General features: G+C 53.7%; 1 long non-coding RNA gene across 5 annotated transcripts; it reads right to left on the bottom strand.

Annotated features, from left to right (window-relative positions):
• Positions 1–1,358: 1,358 nt before the first annotated feature.
• On the bottom strand, positions 1,359–12,483 carry LOC131398297 (uncharacterized). 5 transcript variants are annotated; one of them, XR_009216857.1, is made up of 6 exons: positions 12,255–12,483; positions 7,495–7,693; positions 6,616–6,708; positions 4,801–6,058; positions 4,424–4,566; positions 1,359–3,997 (listed from the first exon to the last, which is right to left on the bottom strand). It is a non-coding gene; the product is annotated as an uncharacterized LOC131398297 (long non-coding RNA). The 5 variants fall into 5 exon arrangements; XR_009216858.1 differs by lacking the exon at positions 6,616–6,708 and having other exon boundaries at positions 4,801–4,879; positions 5,541–6,058; XR_009216856.1 differs by lacking the exon at positions 6,616–6,708 and having other exon boundaries at positions 4,424–4,571.
• Positions 12,484–19,355: the final 6,872 nt, after the last annotated feature.

Below are 19,355 nucleotides of genomic sequence, written 5' to 3'. Positions count from 1 at the left end.
GGTTAGTAGAGGCTGGGTTAGTAAGTCAGAGCACACACCAGCGGACAGGGCACCTCAGCAGACACACGCAGGAGTCACTAGGAGAGAAGGAAGAACACACGCAGGTCTGTTAGTTTGTTACGGGATGATCGGGGTGCAGATGGGCACCCCGGGTTAGACGGGTTAGTAATCGAACAAAAGAGCTGCCTACAGAAAAGAAAGCTGAGGAGGAGGAAGAAGGTGGGGAAGAGACGGTTAGGGGTTTGAAGCAAGTGTCTGGCCCCAGGCAGAAGGGTCTGTGTGCAGAACACCCAGAGGGATAAGGGCCTAGGCCGGGGCCATGATCAACCAGGTTTTCTGGGCCTCCCATGCCCACCCTTACATTTTTTTTAAGCATCTGCCATGTGCCGAGACCTTTATATTCATGGGAATCCTCACTGCAGTCTGTGAGGGAAAGGTCGGGACCCCCATCTGAGCAAGCTGAGGTTCAGAGAGGTGAGGGCACTTGCTCAAAGCCGCCCCGCAGGAAGTGGCGGAGGTGGCCAGTCCTGTTGGCATGCCCTGTCCTGGAACGTGGGTCTGCACAGAGATCCCAGGCCACGGGCAGGGCCTTCCGGAGACTCATCTGCCCCCACGTCCCAGCCCCTTGAAAGGCCCATGAGCTGCAAGGTTAGTAGGGTCTGGCTGCGGGTGTTAGTAGGGCATGCTCGGGCCTGGTTAGTGGGTTAGTTGGTTGGCAGAAGGCCAGGCACCTCGTCACTCGCCACAGCGTCCCGGCCGAGCCCTGGGTTAGTAGGTTAATCTCACCATGCAACACTGCCCCGGCCCCTCAGCTGCAGCTCCAGAGGCCTCCCGCCCACCAGCCAGGAAGCCAGGCCTGACCAGGGCAGGGGGTCTGCCTCCAAGCCCCTCAGCCCCACCAGAATCAAGCCTATCCATATGCATTCTTCCCCAAAGCATTTTCCCTCCCTGTTTCTTGGCTGTGGGCCTCAAGGCCCTCCTCCCAGACACTTCGGTTCCCCTGAAAATAGACCCTACTTGTCCTGGAAACCCCCTGCCTGGTTCTGGTCGGCCCCTTCCCAGAAGGCTGCATCCTGTCACACTCAGGCACACACACTCACACGCACACGTGCACACACCAGCATCTTCCCAGAACAGGCTGATGCCCTGAGACCACCATGGCCACTGGACATCTCTTCTGTCACCAACTGCCAGGCCTCTGGCCACTGCAACCACTGGCCTGCCCTCCCCCCCAAACCAAAACTGCATAGACAGCTCACCTGACTCCTGGAACCAAGACCCCCCAGCCCCTCCTGGTCTGCGGCCTTTCCAGCCGATGCTACCAAGCACCTGAGCCTGCCCTGGTTATGTCACCTCCTATCACCGCTGGAGTGTTCCCAGCCTGGCATCTCCCACACTTCTAAGTGATGCTCCATAAGAAAAGGGTTCTGTTACCAGTAAAGTCTGGGGGGGAACACATCATCCTCTGGCCTTGAATATTCATGATCCCCATTAGCATTTTAAAGGCTCTAATAAGTCCTGCACTACAGAATTCTGCAGAATGTAACTCGCTTTTTTTTAAAGAGCAGTGATATCTCCTAGAACTTACTACGGGGCTCTCTGCTCTAACTTCCCCCTGGAAGCTCTCAGCTAAGCCACATCTTTCTCATCCTTCAAGGCCCTGGTTGGGTCAGCCTTGCCGGGAAGCCTGTCCAGGCTGCGGCAGCCCTCTCTGGGATCTTATTCCCACCCCCCAGGCACTCAGAGCCTGTGCCTCAGTGGACTGTTTTATCCCCATTCTCCAGTTCTCCACGTGAGCTGGTTGTCTCCCACTTGGCATGGCCAGACCTTCACCTACATTCCCTCAAAAGGACTAGCACAGGGAAGGGCCCGCCATAAGTGCTCAATTCTGATGACAGGGGTAGAATTTAAATACCCCAGGAAGCACTCTGAGCTACTATGGGGGCCACGAAATTCAGCCACTTCCACAAACTGATTAGAGAGGGATGTTAAGAAAATAGGCTGGCGAAGAGCTGATCAGAAAGGCCTCCGGATGGCAGATGCTGAGTTCACAGTCCAGAGCGCCCAGAATAGACAAGCTCTAAATCTGAACTCCCAGATGGATGGGGGCGTCTACTGAGCACCTACTAAGAGTCAAGCACTGTGTCTGCAGGTGAGTTCATCGAAACCTCCCTGCGCCCACCAGGCGAGCAGACGGCTCCCGTTGCCGAGTGGAAATCGGACGCACAGAGGTGAGGTGACTTGCCCGAGGTTGGTCAGCAGAGAGCGCACCCTTGGGCTCCAGTGCCCGGGCTCTTCCCAGGACACGCCTCTCCTGGGGGGTCCTCCTTGCTGCACTGGGTCCAGCCCGTTCCGTGTGTCCCCAAGGCACCGAGGGCCACCCGAGCACAGTATCTCCCGCACTCTGCTTCTGTTTCCCAAACCTCTGTGCTCCTCTCTCCTCTCCCTGTGGGCGTGGGGATTCTGAAGGGCATGCCTCTCGCTTTCCATGTTTGTGGGGACCACCTGTATGGACTGCATTGTGTGCCCCCAAATTCATAGGTTGAAGCTGTAACCCCAGTGTGACTGTATTTGGAAACAGGGCTTTTAAGGAGGTAATTAAGGCTAAATGAGGACCTAATCCAATAGGACCGGTGTCCTTGTAAGAAGAGACACCAGATCTCTCTCTCTCCGTCTCACCCTCTCTCCCTCCGCCCGTGTGCACAGAGAAGAGGCCATGTGAGGACACCGCAGGAAGGTGCCACCTGCAGCCAAGGAGAGAGCCCTCACCAGAAACCACCCCTGACACCTTGATCTTAGACCCCCCAGCCTCCAGAACTGTGAGAAAATACATTTCTGCTGTTTAAGCCCCCAGCCTGTGGTATTTTGTTATGGCAGCCCCAGCAGACTAACACAGGCCCCCTCCTCAACCTGGGAAAATGACGAGGGCTCTTAAGGAAGGCCACGGCTGCTCCTGTGCAAGCACAGGGACTGCCCCCTGGAGGGGCTGGACCGAGGGGAGGATGGGGAGGTGGACAGGAGTAACTCCGCGAGTGTGGTGGGGGAGCTGCACACACGTGGGGCCCGCCCTGCCTGCCCTTGCTCCCCAAGGACAGAATTGAGGATCAGCGCAGCAAGGAGCAGGGGTCTGCGATCGGGCTTGGGGGGACCCCTCAAGCCATGCGGCAAGGCTGGTTCCAGCCCATTCCCTTTGGACGGCGGGAACAAGGCCCAGTGTCTGTCTCCTTCCTGCGAGCGCCCCTGGCCTGAGCCTCCTCATCTCTGGGAAGCCCTCCCCTCTCAGGACAGCACACCCTCTCCCCTCCATCTGCCCCTCCCAGAACTCAGCGACACTAGAGGGAGGCCCGGGCTGCCCCTGACCCTGGCTGCCTCCTCCCTGCGACCCTCAAGAAGAGGAGAAGCACAGACAAGCCCCATCCAAAACACACCCCCAAAATGAGAATCACTCACACAGCAAACGGCGCAAGAGAGACTCCAGCCAGCTGCGCCCCCAGAGCTGCGACGGCCCCCCTCCCACTGCAGCTCCTCCCCGACTCCCATCCCGCGCTCCCACCCCTGTCCCGGAGGGTCCTTGGAGACCCAGCGTGGGGAGGGTGTGGTCAGTGGGGCCTTGGCCGGGCCAAGCTCTGTCTGGTTGCTGGCAGGGATGCAAGGAGGAACGAATCCCCATGGGGCCAGGACGGTCTCCAGGCCCTGACAGGAAGGCCCAGCAGGCAGGTCCAGGCAGGTGAGGAGGGGACGATGGGTTGCCGGCCTCCCGCACGCCCCTCCAGCTGTCCTCCAGAGCCAGGCCCTGAGCTCCGACCAGGAGGGGCCTGTATCCACAGGAGGCTCCATCTCGGGAGTTGGGAAGGATAAGGTCTTCAGGCAATTGTCCAAGGTTCCAGGAAACTACTGAAGGCTGCTCTGTGTGTCATTGTGACCAGAGTCCAGAGTCACCCGGGCTCCAAAGAGGAGACCACGCAGGAGTCCTGGAGATGCAGCTGGGCAGAGCCGCCTGGAAGAGACAGCGCGTTAGGAGGAGGGCACAGCCCCATCCCCAGCTCTCCCCCCGACCAGCCTAACCCCACATCCGAGGGGGGACACCTTCAGAGACCCCCAGTCTCCCTCCTGTGGCCCCAACACCTAGACAGTGTGAGGGTGAGGGCTTTGAACACTAATACCTTTCAGGAGAAACTTAGGAAGAGAGAGGAAGTGATGGAAGCCAATGCCCCACCTTGGCAGGGCTAGCCCAGGGGACAGAAAAGCAATAAAGGGAGGCCAGAGCCAGCCCCAAGAGCATCGTGGGTGGAGAAGGACAGGGGTTCAGGTGGCCAGAAAGGGCCTTCAGAGTCCTGAGAAGACTAGGATCCCTTTACAACATTCCCCCTAAGGGACCTCTGCACCTCCCTTCCCCAACACACATACACGCACACATGCACACCTCCCAGGACGGGGAGCTCATTCCCTCGCAGAGACTGTGCTAAAGCACCTTCTCACGTGAAGATCTGAGAGGGCAGAGCCACATCTGTGGTGTTCACCTCCGGATCCTCAGCATCTAGCTGGGAGAAGGCACTGGGTCCACGTCTGTGCTGAGTGAAGGAACGAGCTGAAATCTCTGCCATGAACCCACCCACGGTGGTCTGATTTGGTCCCGCCAGCCCCCACCAAGACTGGTCAGAACAAGCCTTCCAGCCACCTGGCTCCCGGGCCCTCTTTTCAGGAGCAGAGGTGTTCTGGCCAGGCCTGGGCTTGGGGAGAGTCCTGGGGGGGGGGTACAATCTTTGCTAAGCTCAATGGAACCTCTGTCGCCACGCTTACCTGGCAGCGCCCAGCCAACACACTGGCAGCCCAGGCCCAGCTCCCAGCTCCTTCCCCACGCAGACCCCACAGGCCCATCCTAGAAGACAAGAGCCAGCCACGCCGCAGGAGAAAACCGCACCCAGGCCCCCTCCCCAGCCCGGGTCTGGCCAGAATTCTCAGAAGGCCCAGGAGCCAGGGAGGCTGGGCCGGGACACACACCCGCCACCTCCCTTCCTCCCACCCCAGACTGTCCTAGGGGCGGGGAGGGGGCTCCCTTCACACACCTCCCTGTTCCCAACAACAGCAGAATGGGACCCAGGAGAAAGTGAGACAGACTCAGCTGGACGACAGCTGAACAGAGTCAGGAATTGGGAGTTCTGGTCCCAGCTCTGCCATACTGTGGAGCCCTGGGAAGTCTGTCCGTCTTTCTGGACCGTGGGACCTGACTTTCACCCAAGGTGCACAATAGTAACCCATTCTTGGAGGCGGTGGAGGGGAGACAGGAGGGGCCCTTCTGCTCAGCCTCTTATTTTTCTGTCCCCCCCTCAGATACCCACTAAGCCTGACCCAGGACCATCCCCCAGGCATTGCCTTTGGTGACAGCTAAGCTATCTTTGTTGACTGGCAGACTCACACCAGGAGAGTCCAGGGCCCTCTTCGTGTATTTTCAGAGCTTGCTGTCAGCACCCGGGACTTGGGGCACAGGACCAGAGCCGGAGACGCACTCAGGCCCTTGCACTGAGAAGAATGTGCCCTACCTGCACAGCGCTGAGGTCCCCGCTTGACTGCCCGGCAAAGGAGCCCTGGCCAAGTTTTATAAATAGGATCACAAAGGGCCAGAGTGAGAAGAGAAGGGCCGGCCCAGATCACCAGGCGTGCCCAGCCGCCTCCTGACACCAGCTCCAGGGCTGCTCAAGGTGAAGTCATTCAGCTCAGCTCTCAGAAGTTCCTGGTGGCGGAGTTTATAAAATACTAGCCTGATGCCAAAAGTGGGGTAGGAAAATTACCCTTTCTGGGGCCCCAGAAAATGAGGACAAACTCTTTCTCTGTGGCACAGAGGTTGAAACGCAAATGAGCTGTATCACCAATGTCTCCCCTCCCGTGGAGATTCCGGGATACTGCACTTTCCTGCACAGACCAGGAGAGGGCAGGCTGGCCCTCAGGCTGCGGTAAGTTGGAATACTTATCTGCAGGGCTGCTTCCGGTGTGGTCGCGAACATCCTGAAGAACCCAGAAATTCCCTTCTCTCTCCTCCGTCCCAGGAACTTGTTGCACTCTGTAAACAGACCCTGGGCTGCTCAGAGGAGCTCTGTTTGACCACAATGACCCTCCCCCCTGGCCCTGTGGACCCTGAATCCCTGATGTTAATAAGGCAATGGAGGTTTCAAGGGAAACTTTAGCTCCTGGGTCAAGCTGAGAGCTAGGAGGGTAGAAAAGAAAGCAAGGGCTTTGAGGTCAGACAAACCTGGAGGAAACTATGGCCTCCCAGCCCCACATACCCAACGTGTGGCTCAAAGTTAATTATTCTCAAAGGCTTAGCCAGTACCTGCCACACAGTAAGTGTTCCAAAAATTATTTTCACCAGTGAATGATTTAACCTTTGAGTAAATCTTTATGTAACACTGATGTCCCAGAAATATGGGCCATCTTTATGCTGGGGCATTATATGCCTCCCCAGGGCAGGGGGTGTACATACCCCAGTTAGGAAGCACAGATCAAATTAAAGTCCCCTGTCCTGGAGAATGGATAAAAACTGTAACACACTCATATAATGAAATCTACCCAGCAATAAAAAGGAACAAACTATTGATACCTACTACGACGTGAACGAACCTCAGAAATATCATACGGAGTGAAAGAAGCCAGGCACAAGAGACCAGGCGCTGTATGATTCCACGTTTATGAAATGTCCAGAAAAGGCAAAACCTACAGAGACAGCAAGTAGCTTAGTGCCTGTCTGGGATTAACTGTGGGAAGGAGATTCACAGTAAAAGGGTATGAGGGATCTTATTGGGGGCAGTGGAAATGTTCCAAAACTGATTTACGGTGATGGGTGCCTAACTTGGTAAATTTACTAAAAATCATGGAATTGTGCTTGAAATGGGTGAGTTATATGATATTTAAACTATGCCTCAATGAAGTTAGACAAAAAAGGGTTGAACTACTGATACATGCAATAACAAGTATAAACCTCAAAAATGTTATGCTGAGCAAGAGAAGCCAAACACAAAAGATTTCATATTAATGGAACTTTAGGAAAAAACAAGTCTATTTTATGGTCACAAAAAACAGGTCAGTGGTTGGCTGGGGCTGGGAGGGGATTGACAAGAAGGGACGGGGGTACATTTTAGGGTGATGAAATGTTCTATATCTTGATTGTGGAGGTGGTTACACGAGTGTATACATTTATCAAAACACATTGAAATGTATGCTTTAAATGGGTGTGTTGTTTGTACGTAAATTATACCACAATAAAGTTATTCTTTCAAAACTCATTTAGATATGATGACAGAGGACAAGAACCAAGAAGGGTCAGATCAAAGGCCATACAGAGACCTGGTGGTCTCTATGCCGCAGGGCTCTGGCATCTCAGCTCCCACTTGCCTTCATGGACCCTCCCCCTCCCCAACTTCAAGCCAAGGTCAGGGGCCTCATCAGGGAAGCTTTACTTGAAGGACTGGACCCCAGAGGATGCTCAGAGGTCCCGCCTACCTCTGAGATTCAGGAGGTCTCCGCACATATGGGTTTCGTGGTGGACCTGACCACACAGCAGGAAGGCAGTGTCTGCCGTCCCCGGGGTGCACAGAAGGAGAGGAAGAGTCACCTTGGTCACCCTTTTGATGCTGTCAGGATCATGGCGGCCATGTGAACGTGTCTGGAGCTACATGGGTGGGCAGGAAGATGCTTCCAGCTGTCATGGAGAGAGAGAGAGGGTAGTGGAATGAATATGTACCCGCGGGCACGTCGGGGAATGGATGCCAGCGTCCTGTTCTGAAGTCACAGCATTTGCCAAAACTGATCTCCTCAGATGCAGATCAGAAGCAAAACAGGAAACCGGGAGGTATCTTGGTCAGGCCAGTGCCAACAAAAACATCTTAACGCGTTGGAAAGGACACGGGCTCTCCGGCGTGAATTCCTGTCCTGCTCTGCTACCCTGAGCAAGCGCATTGCCGTTCTGGAATTGTCTTCTTACCCATGAAATGAGGAGAATGATGGTGCCCATGTCACAGGGCTGTTGTGAGGATTGCATGGGATGATAAATTTCATCTATTAGCGTGCATTCTATTATTTTCTTACATTATTATTACTACCATAGCCCACACTGCTCATAACACCATCCACGGGGTTTTCATTTCTCCCCCTAAACTCTCTGCACTGCTCCTGGTAACGGACAAACAGCTGCCAGGGAAATGTGCATGTGGTTGCATTTTAGGATTCCTCTGGGTTTTGGGGTTTTTTCCCTGACTCTGGAATAAAATAGCTGCTGAGAGAGCTGAGGCATACGGGAGACGCTGGCCTAAATTGCTTTGGATGAGTGAGTGCGGAGAGGTGAGGAAGCTCCTGGGAATAAGAAATGTGTGGGGCACGAGCAGGTGACACGCAGAGGGAAAGAGAGGCTTCTGCAGAGGAGCAGACAGCACTGTTTCTGGATGAATTCCAACACGTACACCAAAGAGGAGCTTCGAAATTCAAATCTCCTCCAAACGGAGGAATCTCTGAGCTGCGGGGGGGAGGAAGAAAAGCAAGGAGTAGGGAAAGGAAGGTAAACTAGCATTGACTGAGAACAGACACGAATTGGGGGCACCTTTACCTACCTGACAAAACAATGAGTTGGGTTTTTTGTCCTCATTTGACAGTTGAGGAAACTGAGGTTCGGGGTACGGTGACCTGTTGACCCCCGAAGGGGCAGAAGACTCATGTTCAAATGTGGGGGTGAGGATTCAGTGCGAAAAGACTCGAGGAAGGTATGTGTAAACGCAAACACTGTGGTCCTCAGCATTACTATTACTATGAAGAAACTGACCCATGATTGCTAAACCATCTCAGATCCATTTATTCCAGTTGCTTCCATGGTCTCGAGGCAAATGACTAAGTTCACTTTTAGGAGAGGAGGTGGAGGAGAGCAGTAGTTACAAACACTGGTTTCAGAGTTATTCTAGATTCAAGTTCAAATCCCGACTCTGCAACTAACTTGCTGTGTGACCCTGAGCTAGTCACTTCACCTCGCTGAGCTTCAGTGTCTCATCTGTAATGCCCAGTTCCCGGCCTCGTCGTGGGGTCTCCATGAGGGAGCATTCAGCAAGAACCCTGGCAAATGGTTACTAAATGGTAGCAGGAGTTGGTTATCATTAATTATCTACTCCACACCCTTGAGTCCACAATAATTCAGCCTCTCCTGCCCTTCCATAACATCCAGTAGCCTCTAGAGGGGCCCACCTGGCACGGCAAGGGAGAAGTGGACACCTGCCTCGTCTGATCCCATCAGCCTGGAGAGGGATGAGGGACAGATGTCACCCTCAGCCAGCCTTTGCCTGTGTTCCTAAGTATCTCTGGCTATTGTTCCACAGAGCTCCAGCTGACAGATGAACCGAGCCACAGAGACAAGAGGAAGGACCCCTCAGAACAAAGGACTAGCCTGTAAGTGATTCACCAGCCCATTGAACCAGTGCCCCAGAAGCCAGTGCCCCAAAAACACCGCTGCTCCAGCAGCCCGAGGATCACCCAGGAGAGGAACCAGCACAAATAAAATACCATACAAATAACAGCAAATAACTAAGTATCTAGACAAGATTCAGGGGCCGTGTAAGGAACTCGGCCGGTACACAGTGGGTGCACTATAGCAGCATTGTCCTTATTAAGCACCTACTGGGTACCGGGCACTTTACACTCGCTGGTTCATAGCCTCACAACAGCCTTTGAAAACAGGGTTTATGATCCCCATTTTACAGATGAGAAGACTGAGGCTCACAGAATGGAAATTCCTTACTGAGGCTGACACAGAGAGTAGGTGGGGAAAAGGATTCTAACACAGATCTGTGTAACTTTCAATCCCTTCTCCTTCCACTACGCCACATTGCCTCAATGAGTGATCAATTCGAAGAGCAAATCCTGCCCTGGGTGGAAGCATGGATCAGATCCAGAGAACAGACCATAAAAATGAAGATGTAAAACAAAAAATGGAAAAAACCGGCAGGTCCAATAACAGGGAGCTGAGTAGAGCGTGTTCGTCTACTCTGTGAAACACTAACTCTCTTACAATGATTTCTGCAAAGGGCATAAAAACAGAGAAACACATCTGATGTAACTTTTTAAAAGCAGTATACATACAGTACAATTTCAATGAGTATTTTCAGTAATAGAAAATATACCAGAGGGAAATACATGAAAATAGTAAATATGGTAGTTATTCTTGTGTGATGAAACTATGGCATCTTCTTCTCTTTCTTTCTTTCTTTTTTTTTTTTTTGTCTTTTCCAAATCTTCTGCAATTATCATGCATTTTATTAACTTATTAAATGCTTTTAAAAATTACCAAAAATTATAAAATTCTCATTTTCAATGCAGGCATAGAGAGTGGTTCTTCTAAAGCTCTTGGTAAAGAGTTGTGGTTCCTTTGGGGACTCCGAAGACTTAAGCTCTCTGCTCTATTAAGGAGTGGAGAGAGAGGACAAAAACGCAGCAAGAAGGATGTAGGGTAGATTCCAGAACCTTTCTCAGTGGCAAGGGTCATTAAATAATAAAGTAGGTGGGCATGGGGGGCATAGGGGATGTTACTGCAAAATTCTTTCAACTCGAAATTAACCAAGCCCAGCGTGGGATGAATTCAGTGCCACCCAAAGCTAGGCGCTGGTCAAGTGTCCCCGAGGAAACCATTCTGCCCATACTGCTATGTGGTTCTGGGTTCCCGGTGGGAAGAGAGGTCGGGGCACTGTTCTCTCAACCGATGTCTGACCACCTGCATGAGGAGGGGGAGGGGAGGGTCTGAGCAAACTACCAGATGCCCAGCCCCACTCCAGCGCCGCTGACTCATCCCCTGGCCACGTGGCCTGGACATCTGCGTATCTGAAGCAACGCCCCTAAAGTCTGAGAACCACTGTCCTCAGGTTTCCCTGTCTGTCAAGAGGAATTACTCATCCCTACCCTGCCCCCGCCCCAGCCCCGGCAACTCGAAACTCCTGGGTGCTCCCAAATGGGAATGCGCTTTGGAAAGTAAAGCACAGGATGTCCAGAATAAGGTTCTGCCACCGGCCGCCCTCAGTTGGAGGCCGGCACCGAGAAAAACAAAGCCGCTTCTGCACATAATCTCGCCTTTCTCTCCCCATCCCTCCCCGCACTACTGCCTCCCTCCCCGCCTCCCCCAGCAGCAGGTGGGGGCGTTATCCCCGCCGCACCACTGCAGTGGGGTGTGTGCGCCAGCAACCCGGGCGCACCGCAGCCACTGGTCTGGAGACTGGGATGCGGGTGGGGAATCCAGGGCCCCCAGGTCTCCCCCTGCACAGTCGGAGAAGCAATTTCTCTAGTTCAGGGCCCTCCGCTGGGGAAGAGGGGAGATCTGGCCTCCTCCCTCCCGAATTCCCAGCCTCTCTAGGGAGTGTGTTGGAGAGGAGGAGAGGTGGGAAGGGAGCTGGTGAGTTCTGGGGTCTTTCCCTCCCAGACCTATTTAGGGATGTAACATGGGCTTTAGAGTCCGACATATCTGGATTCAAAATCACTGGCTGTGTGACCTTGGACGTGTCCCTAACTCTCTCTGGATCTCGATTTCCTCATCTTTAAAATGGAGTTCTTACCGTCTCGTGGGACTGTTGTGATAACACATGCAAAGCACTAAGCATGTTGCTGGCATAGAGCAAGCTCTCCATAAACTGATTGTCGTGATTATCATTATCAATGTCATTATTATTCCCGAAGAAGGTGGTTTTCCGGCTGTCGCCATCCCTTCGGAGCCACAGAGGACGCCGGACACCTGGAATCTGAGTCCCAGAAGTGGAGCATTGGCCGGCGCTGGGAGAGTTGGGCTCGCAGTGAGGGAAGGCGGCTCAGGCACCCCACCCCCACCCCCAGTTCCGAGACCATTTGGGCTCTGTCCAAGCCCTGGCCAGTTAACTGCTAACCTGGTGGACAGAGAAGGTCCGGGGGGTCCCCTCATGTCTGTCTGATAGGGGGGCTGGTCTTTGTTCCCCTCAGATCCTGACTGCAGGACCCCATCCGCCCTGGACTCCCAGCGCATCCTCCCCTTTCCCTGTCTCATGCCCCACCCAGGCCCGCTTCTTGGCTGCATTTGACAGCTGCGAGCTGGAGAGCTCTTCATCCATCAAATGAGGGGCACTTCAGGCAGCGTTTGCCATCCCCTGAGCCCTGCCTGGGACCCTGGGACGTACCGTCGACCCCAACCTCGGGGAATTAGGCTGTTCTGGGCGCGAGGACAAGGACGCTTGGGGAGGGAGGGCTCTTAGGATGGGGCGGCGGCTTACCTCGGGTCGGCGGTCCTGCGGCGCGAGTGCAGAGGGCTCTTTGTGCCCGGGCTCACAGCGCAGAACTGGGGGAGCCCCTGCAAGCGCCTCCCATCGCAAACTCCTCCCCGCACTCGTCCGCAGCCTCCCTCCCTCTGGTCCCTCGAGCGCAGCCGGCGTCGTCTTTGTAGCTGCTGCAGCGCCCATGAAATTTTAATGCGGGAGCGGCTGGCGGGCGGAGGCGCCCCACCCCTGGTCCTCGCCTCGGCCCTCCTCCCGCCTCCCAGCGCCCCTGCAACCCCACACCCCACCCCCTCCTCGGGGTCCGGGCCCGGGGGATCGGATGCAGTCGGGAGCCGGGAGAGCGCACCGCCGCCCCCGCGGCACAATGGGGCGAGCCCCGCGGCGCGCTCAGCCTCCCGCATCCCCGCCCGCGGCGCTGCCATGGCAACGCTTGCCCGGCTGGACTCGGCTGCGGAGCGCGCAGGGATGGAGCGGGGCGCGCGGATGGCGCGCGACCGGGGACCCGGGAGCGGAAGCCTGGACCCGGGCGTAAGAGGACGGAAGAGACTGGTCCTGGAGTACCCGGTGCTCAACCCGCACGGCCTCCGCGTATGCCTCTCAATTAACCCTGCTAGCTGGGAACGCGGTTAGGGAGGAGCCAAAATTTAAGCCCGTGTCTGTGACTCCATGCCCATGTACGGTGCCGCCACACCGCTTGGCCTAACGACTTTTATAGGTTTGGTCTTTTATTTCTTTCAACTGCTCTCTCCTTAGTACCTACTGTTTTCTAGAGCAGTGATGCTAGAAAGTGGTCCTAGAGTGGTGGTTCTAGAGCTGGTTCTAGACCAGCAGCATCAACATCGCTTGGGAGCTTGTTAGAAATGCAAATTCTCAGGCTTCACCCCAGAGCTACTGGATCAAAAACTCTAGGCTGGGACCCAGCAATCTGCGTTTTAACCAGCCCTCTAGGGGATTCTGATGCACATTCAAGTTTGAGAACCGCTGTGCTAGATCATTCCAGTGGCCTCTATAACCAAACTGTCCTGGGTATCAATTTCAGCTCTGTCCCTTAACAGACGACCTTAGGCAAGCTTCACACCCTTCCTGAGACTGTTTCCTATTCCATAAAGTAGAGATAATAATGGACTCCACCTCATAGGGTTGTGTGGGTTAAATTCTGGAATGCATGGGGGGGAGGGGATGCTCTGAACAGTGACTGGCACTTAGTAAGGGCTCAAAACATATTTTTATTATTATAATACTATGACATCTTCTTTAATTTCACACTTCTGTGTGTATTCCTTATCATCTTCATTGCTCAGACAAAGACATTAAGGCTCAGAGAGGCAAAGAGTGCTGCCCACTGCCACTGTACGGGACCCAGGCAGGATTTGAACTCACCATTTCAGGTTTCAAGTCTACTAGCTGTCCTCTGTACAGCACATGTCTTTCTGGGAGCCCCAGAAAACCCAATTCCACAAACCTATAGCACATTTCCAGTGTGCCCATCCCAAGGCCATCGCAGGAACCTTGACAGTCCCAGGGAGGCCCCAGGTAGTGCCTCCACCCTGGTGGAGCTGGCAGTCCTGCTGGAGAAGTAAGACTCATGTGGAACAGTTAGAGAAAAGGCAAAATGGGACGTGGGCACAGTACTGCCCAGATGTTGGCATGACCAGGTCTACAACTTTCCCCTACATCACCAGAGCACAAGCAAGAAAGGCAACGGGGTCTCACAGACGTGTTCTAAATGAGCACAGGGGATGCGTAGGGGTCACTCCCTGCTTGTTTAAATAATCCCAAGCCACCGGTTCCATAATCTGCTCCCCAATTCTTCTGAGTATCAGTCCATTATTTCCAATCTCCATTTGGAAAAAATCAAGGTACTTTCCCACTCCCAAATTTTCAACACTTCTCCTGTTCCTAGGGCTTCTCAAAGATGAACAATAATGAGCCCGTGATGGTATTTCCAAGTGTCTTTGGTTCTAGAGATATTTTTTCGAGGAGAGCAGTGGGAGGAAAAGGGGGGAGGGGAAGGAAGTGATCGTTAGAAGTTCCCGTGGGCTCACTGCAAAGGGACCACATCTAACTCAAGTGGATGCAGAGTGAGCCATAAACTGAGTCATGCAACGAGGGGGCAGACCCCATGTCCAGCAGGTACCAAAACCAGCGTGGTCCTGCCTGCTGTCTTCCACCCCGGTTCTCCAACATGGCACATTTCCTTGTCATGGGTAGCCCAAACTGGCTCTCCTGGGGAACTCAGGTGGTCCTCTGCCCTGCTTTCTTCCATCTGTCGAGTGCCTTTGTGGGGAGCAAAACCTCCCCAGCGTCCTCCATTTTCCTGGGGAGAGTTAGGGACCCGCAGCGCCTCCCCCATCTCCTTTAGGCTCAGGACCCTACCACCGCCTCCTTTGGGATTCCCGTCTAGTTGGATAGCTAGAGCTGGCATCCTTCTTGTCTCCCCATCACTGTAACTCTGACCCTCATCTTACCCTGCAGGTAGACCCAGGACATTGCAGAGCACACTCCAAGATAGTAAATGTCATCCTCGCCACAAATCACCAACTCGCTCTCATCTTCCAAGTGACATTTATGGGCTAACTTGGGCCCCGAGAGCCCCCAAGCAGCACCAGACAACAGCACCAGATGGAACCCCAAAGAGAAGCGTCAATGTTCTCTCTTCCGCCTCTTTTGAAAATGGCCTGAGCCGGTTATTATGGAGTGTCAGCTGCCATGGCAACAGGAGGAGGCACCATCATACTGAAGATCACTTCAGAGTAAAGTTTGCTCCTCTAAGCTGGAGCAGGTGGTTACCTCACCCATCCTCGTGAGGGTCTGTAAGCTGGAGAGTCTGTGGCTCCTGGTGCTGCCCCACAGCCCAAGATTTTCAGGGCAATTCTGACACTGGTGACATGTCCAGGAGAGGGGCCTCAGGTTTCTCTTTATCCCTAGAGAAATGAGGGTGGCCCAGGAGGCCAGGGTTCCAGTTGCGACCCTGCCATCAGCCCGCTGGGTGCCGCTGAGCACTCATTGACCCCTGTGCTTTTTTTTTTTTTTTGAGGTGAACTTCACATAATATAAAACTAACCACTTTAAAGAGTACAAATGTGGCATTTGGCACATTCACAATGTTGTGCAACCACCACCTCTATCAAGTTCCAAAACATTGTCATCACCCCAAAATAATACCCCACGCCCCTGAAGCAATTTCTCCCCATTCCCTCCTCCTCCCAGCCCCTGGCAACTGTGAATCTACTTTCTGTCTCTGTGGATTTACCTATTCTGGTTTTTTTCATATAAATGGAATCATACAATATTTGTCGTCTTGGTTCCGGGTTATGTCACTCAGCATAATGTATTTGAGGTTTATCCATGTTGTAGCACGTACCAGTACTGCATTCCTTTTTATGGCTGAATAATATTCCATCATACGTAGCACGATTTGTTCATGCATTCATCCATTGGTGGGCATTTGTGTTGTTTCGACCTTTTGGCGATTGTGACTAATGCTGCTGTGAACGTGTGTGTACAAGGATTTGTTTGAGTCCTCCTTTTCGATTGTTTTGGATATATACCCCTCAGGGGAGCTCCTCTCTGACAGCTGTTCTCTGAGCAAGCCGCTCCCAGTCTCACTCAGATAGAAAATTTCATTTTGACTCATCAGAGCAGCCATCCTCACCCAGAGTGAGGGTGGGGCAACCCGAATTCAGAAGGGTGTGTTTGTCTAGCAGAGGAGGGCAGGGTTTGTGTGGCCCACAAAGAATGTGCCTTTCAACAATCCCCTGCAGCTACAGAATTCCCCTGCCCCTGTAATCCCCTTCAGATGCAATGAACTTGACCCCTTGCCCACTTACCTGACACTGTTCAGAGTGCTTTCCCATGCTCCCTCCAGCTCCCCCTGAGGAAGTGTCCATATCATCTCCATCTGATAAGGTAAGTGAGGCTCTGAGAGGAGAAGTGACTTCCCCAAGGTCAGCCAGCTAGAAAGCGGTAAAGCTGAGATTCAAACCCACTGTCTGATTCCAAAAGCTGCGCTCAGAATCTCTGTATAGAAAACCTGTCTGCACTCACGCTCACCTGATCCTTCCCCTGGAAAGGAGGTGCTGCCCCACAGCCAGCTGGACAATGACTCTGCCACCTTGCTGGGGTCACTCTGGGGTCTGTTCATTGCCCTGCCCTGGGTGTGGACAGCGGTGGTTAATTTCTGCCTAGTCCAGGAGGGACATCATTGGTTCAGGATCACGGCTATGAATGAGTAGAGTTCAGTGATCCCCAGAGTCTTATCCCTGTCCTGCCCTCCGCCCCCCATGGGCAGCCTTAATGTGTGAAGGCCAGCATCCCGCTAGATAAGGCACGGACAGGAGCGTTAGCCCAGATTATCCCAGATGCAGAGCCTGAGACAAGGATTTAAGTGCAAGTAGTTTATTTGGGAGGTGATCCCAGGAAGCATTGATAAGGGAGCAGAGCAAGGAGACAGGGAAGAGAAGAAAGCCAGAATAGGTGCGTTCATGAGTGTATTCATCTGCTATACAGATTAGGGGGCTTAAACAACAGGAATTTGTTTTCTCACAGTTCTGGAGGCTGGAAGTCCAAGAGCAAGGTGCCAGCAGGGTTGGTTTCTCCTGAGGCCTCTCTCCTTGGCTGGAAGATGGCGTTTCCTCTGTGTACACACCCTGGGGTGTCTTCCTCTTCTTGTAAGGACCTCAGTCCTATTGGATTAGGGTCTCACCCTTATGACCTCATTTAATCTGAAAAACCTCCATAAAGATCCTACCTCCAAATACAGTCACTTGGGGGGTTAGGGCTTCAACATACAAATTTGGGAGGACACAATTCAATCCATAACAATAAGCAAGTTGTTGTGGATAAGTGGGACTCAGTCCTGCTGAGGTCCTCTGAGAGATCTTGTGGGACACACCTGAGTCATCCCACCTGAGGTCAAGGAAGTGGGCTACTTACCCACCAACTCTTATCCGTCATGGTTGAAGGATGCTCCTTGCACATCAGCCACCTCCAGGCTGCCCCAGGCACAAACCAAACACATGTCCTTGGCCAGAGGAAGCAGGCAGCAGGGAGTCACAGGGCTTCCACACCTACATGCCAACCTGGCATAAGATGGTGAACAACACAGACAGAGCCCTGCCCTCTAGGAGCTCACAGCCTAGTCGGGGAGAGAGATAAGTCACTATGATCCACGTCATAATGAAGGACGTTCAGGGGGCATACATGAGCAACCCAACTAGTTTTTGAGGTCAAGGAAAGACCCTGTCCCAGGTACTGAAACTGAAAATTACAAGAATAAGTGTAACTCTGTCGATCACTACGTTTTGGGACCTTTTCAGTTTCGAGGGGCCAAAACAAGTTCAAGGCTATAATGGTTTCAGGCACAGCTGTATCCAGGTGTCCAAACATTACCAGGCATCTGTCTCTCTCCAGCTGTCTGCGGAAGTAGTGGGGAGGAGCCCACTAAGGACTGCCAGACCCTCTGCCACCTGGCGCTTTGTCTTGTTTCCTTTCTCTGCCTCCTTTTCATCCAGGCGGGCAGCCAAGACATGGACGCGGGAGTCAGGCAGACCTGAGTCTGAATCCCACCTCTGCCCCTTACTTGCCATGTGACGTCAGGCAAGGAACTTCACCCCCCGGGCCTCAGTTTCCTCTTGTTGAAAATGGGGATAACATGACCTCTCTCGGAGGGCTTTCAGAAGAATTAAGTGATCTGAGCCTGGAAATCACGTGGCCTAGTCATTATGGGCTCAGTAAATTTTCTCTCTCTCTCTCTCTCTGTTGGAAGGGCCAGTAGAGGTTCTCCAAGACCTGGAGTTCTTATTCCTGGGAAGATACTATAAGGGGCCTTAGAAACTAAACAGACGCCACCCTGTCTACAAACATGTAAATAACACATACGCACTTGCTCGTTTTTACGTGTGTTCATGCTGTTGGTTTGATTAAATACAGGTCGGCGTCAACCCCACACCACTCTCATGGTCACTGTCTTTATCATTAAGTCCACGATCTGTTTTCCTTTGAGAAAGACCGTCAGACTGGTGAGATGCGGGGCCCACTGGTGTCCCCAGCCTCTTCATTTTCGGTGCCCGGAGCCAGGCTTGGACACAAGGAGGCCTTGCCAGAGGTCCCGCGAGCCTCCCCCTCCCGCACCCCTTGTTCTGCGTGCATGTGCCTCCGCCCGCCTCTCTTTTGTCTCCGGCATGTGTGCGCCGTGTGGGCATGCCTGTGCGGCGGTGTCCTGTGTCCCTGCTGATGCTTTGTCTTGGCTTTTGTGTCCAGACAACAGGGAAGGGGGCAGAGCGTGTGCTGCTCTCATCCATCCGTCTCGTTATCCATCTGCATGCAGACCCCCTCCAGATGCCCCGCACCTGCTCCCCAGCCCTCCAGCCGCCCCAGCAGGTGCACCGGGCAGCATCTCACTGCCCTGCTGAGAGAAAGGCGCAGGCCCCCGCCGCCAGCACAGCCGCCGCCTCCCCTGCCCTCCCCGCCCCCCCACCTCATCTCTTTTCCTGCAGGGGCAGATGCTGGCAGAGCCAGAGATGGGGCCGGAAGGAACTGGAAAGGGGGAGATGAGCCCTGCAGAGCCTCACACCCAGAGGCCCCGGCCCCATCAGTGTATCCTCCCGAACATTCCACCAAGTCATGCTCACCCCACCAATTGCCACCGCAGTCTCTGCTCCCGCCACCCCCTACTGGGACCTCCAGCTTCCACTCCAGGCCCCTCCAATCTGTTCCCTCCTCCCAGCCAGAAGACTCTCGAAATGCAAAGCTGACCTCATCACTCCTCTGCCCACAGCCCTTCAGTGATGTCCCTCTGGTCTCAGGATGAAAAGCAAACTCTTTACCTTTTACCTGCGAGACGCCTCCCTGGCTGGCACCCCTGCTGATGGCGCCACACCCGTCCCCCACCAAGCTCCTGCTCCAACCCCAGGCTGCCCAGCCCAGCCCTGCCGGAGCCTCGTCGCCCCCCAGAAACCTTCTCCGACCTCCGGGTAGAAGTCAAGTCCTTCAGTTACACACACTCCTTGGTTGACCCCTGGCTCTCCCCTTCAGGGCTGATTTCAGTTTGGGATTCTATATTCATTTGCTGTCTGTTGTACACACACACACTCCACA

The sequence above is a fragment of the Diceros bicornis genome, chromosome 35, assembly GCF_020826845.1.
Source record: "Diceros bicornis minor isolate mBicDic1 chromosome 35, mDicBic1.mat.cur, whole genome shotgun sequence".
Lineage (NCBI taxonomy): Eukaryota > Metazoa > Chordata > Mammalia > Perissodactyla > Rhinocerotidae > Diceros > Diceros bicornis.
This window is presented reverse-complemented; position numbering and strand designations above follow the sequence as displayed.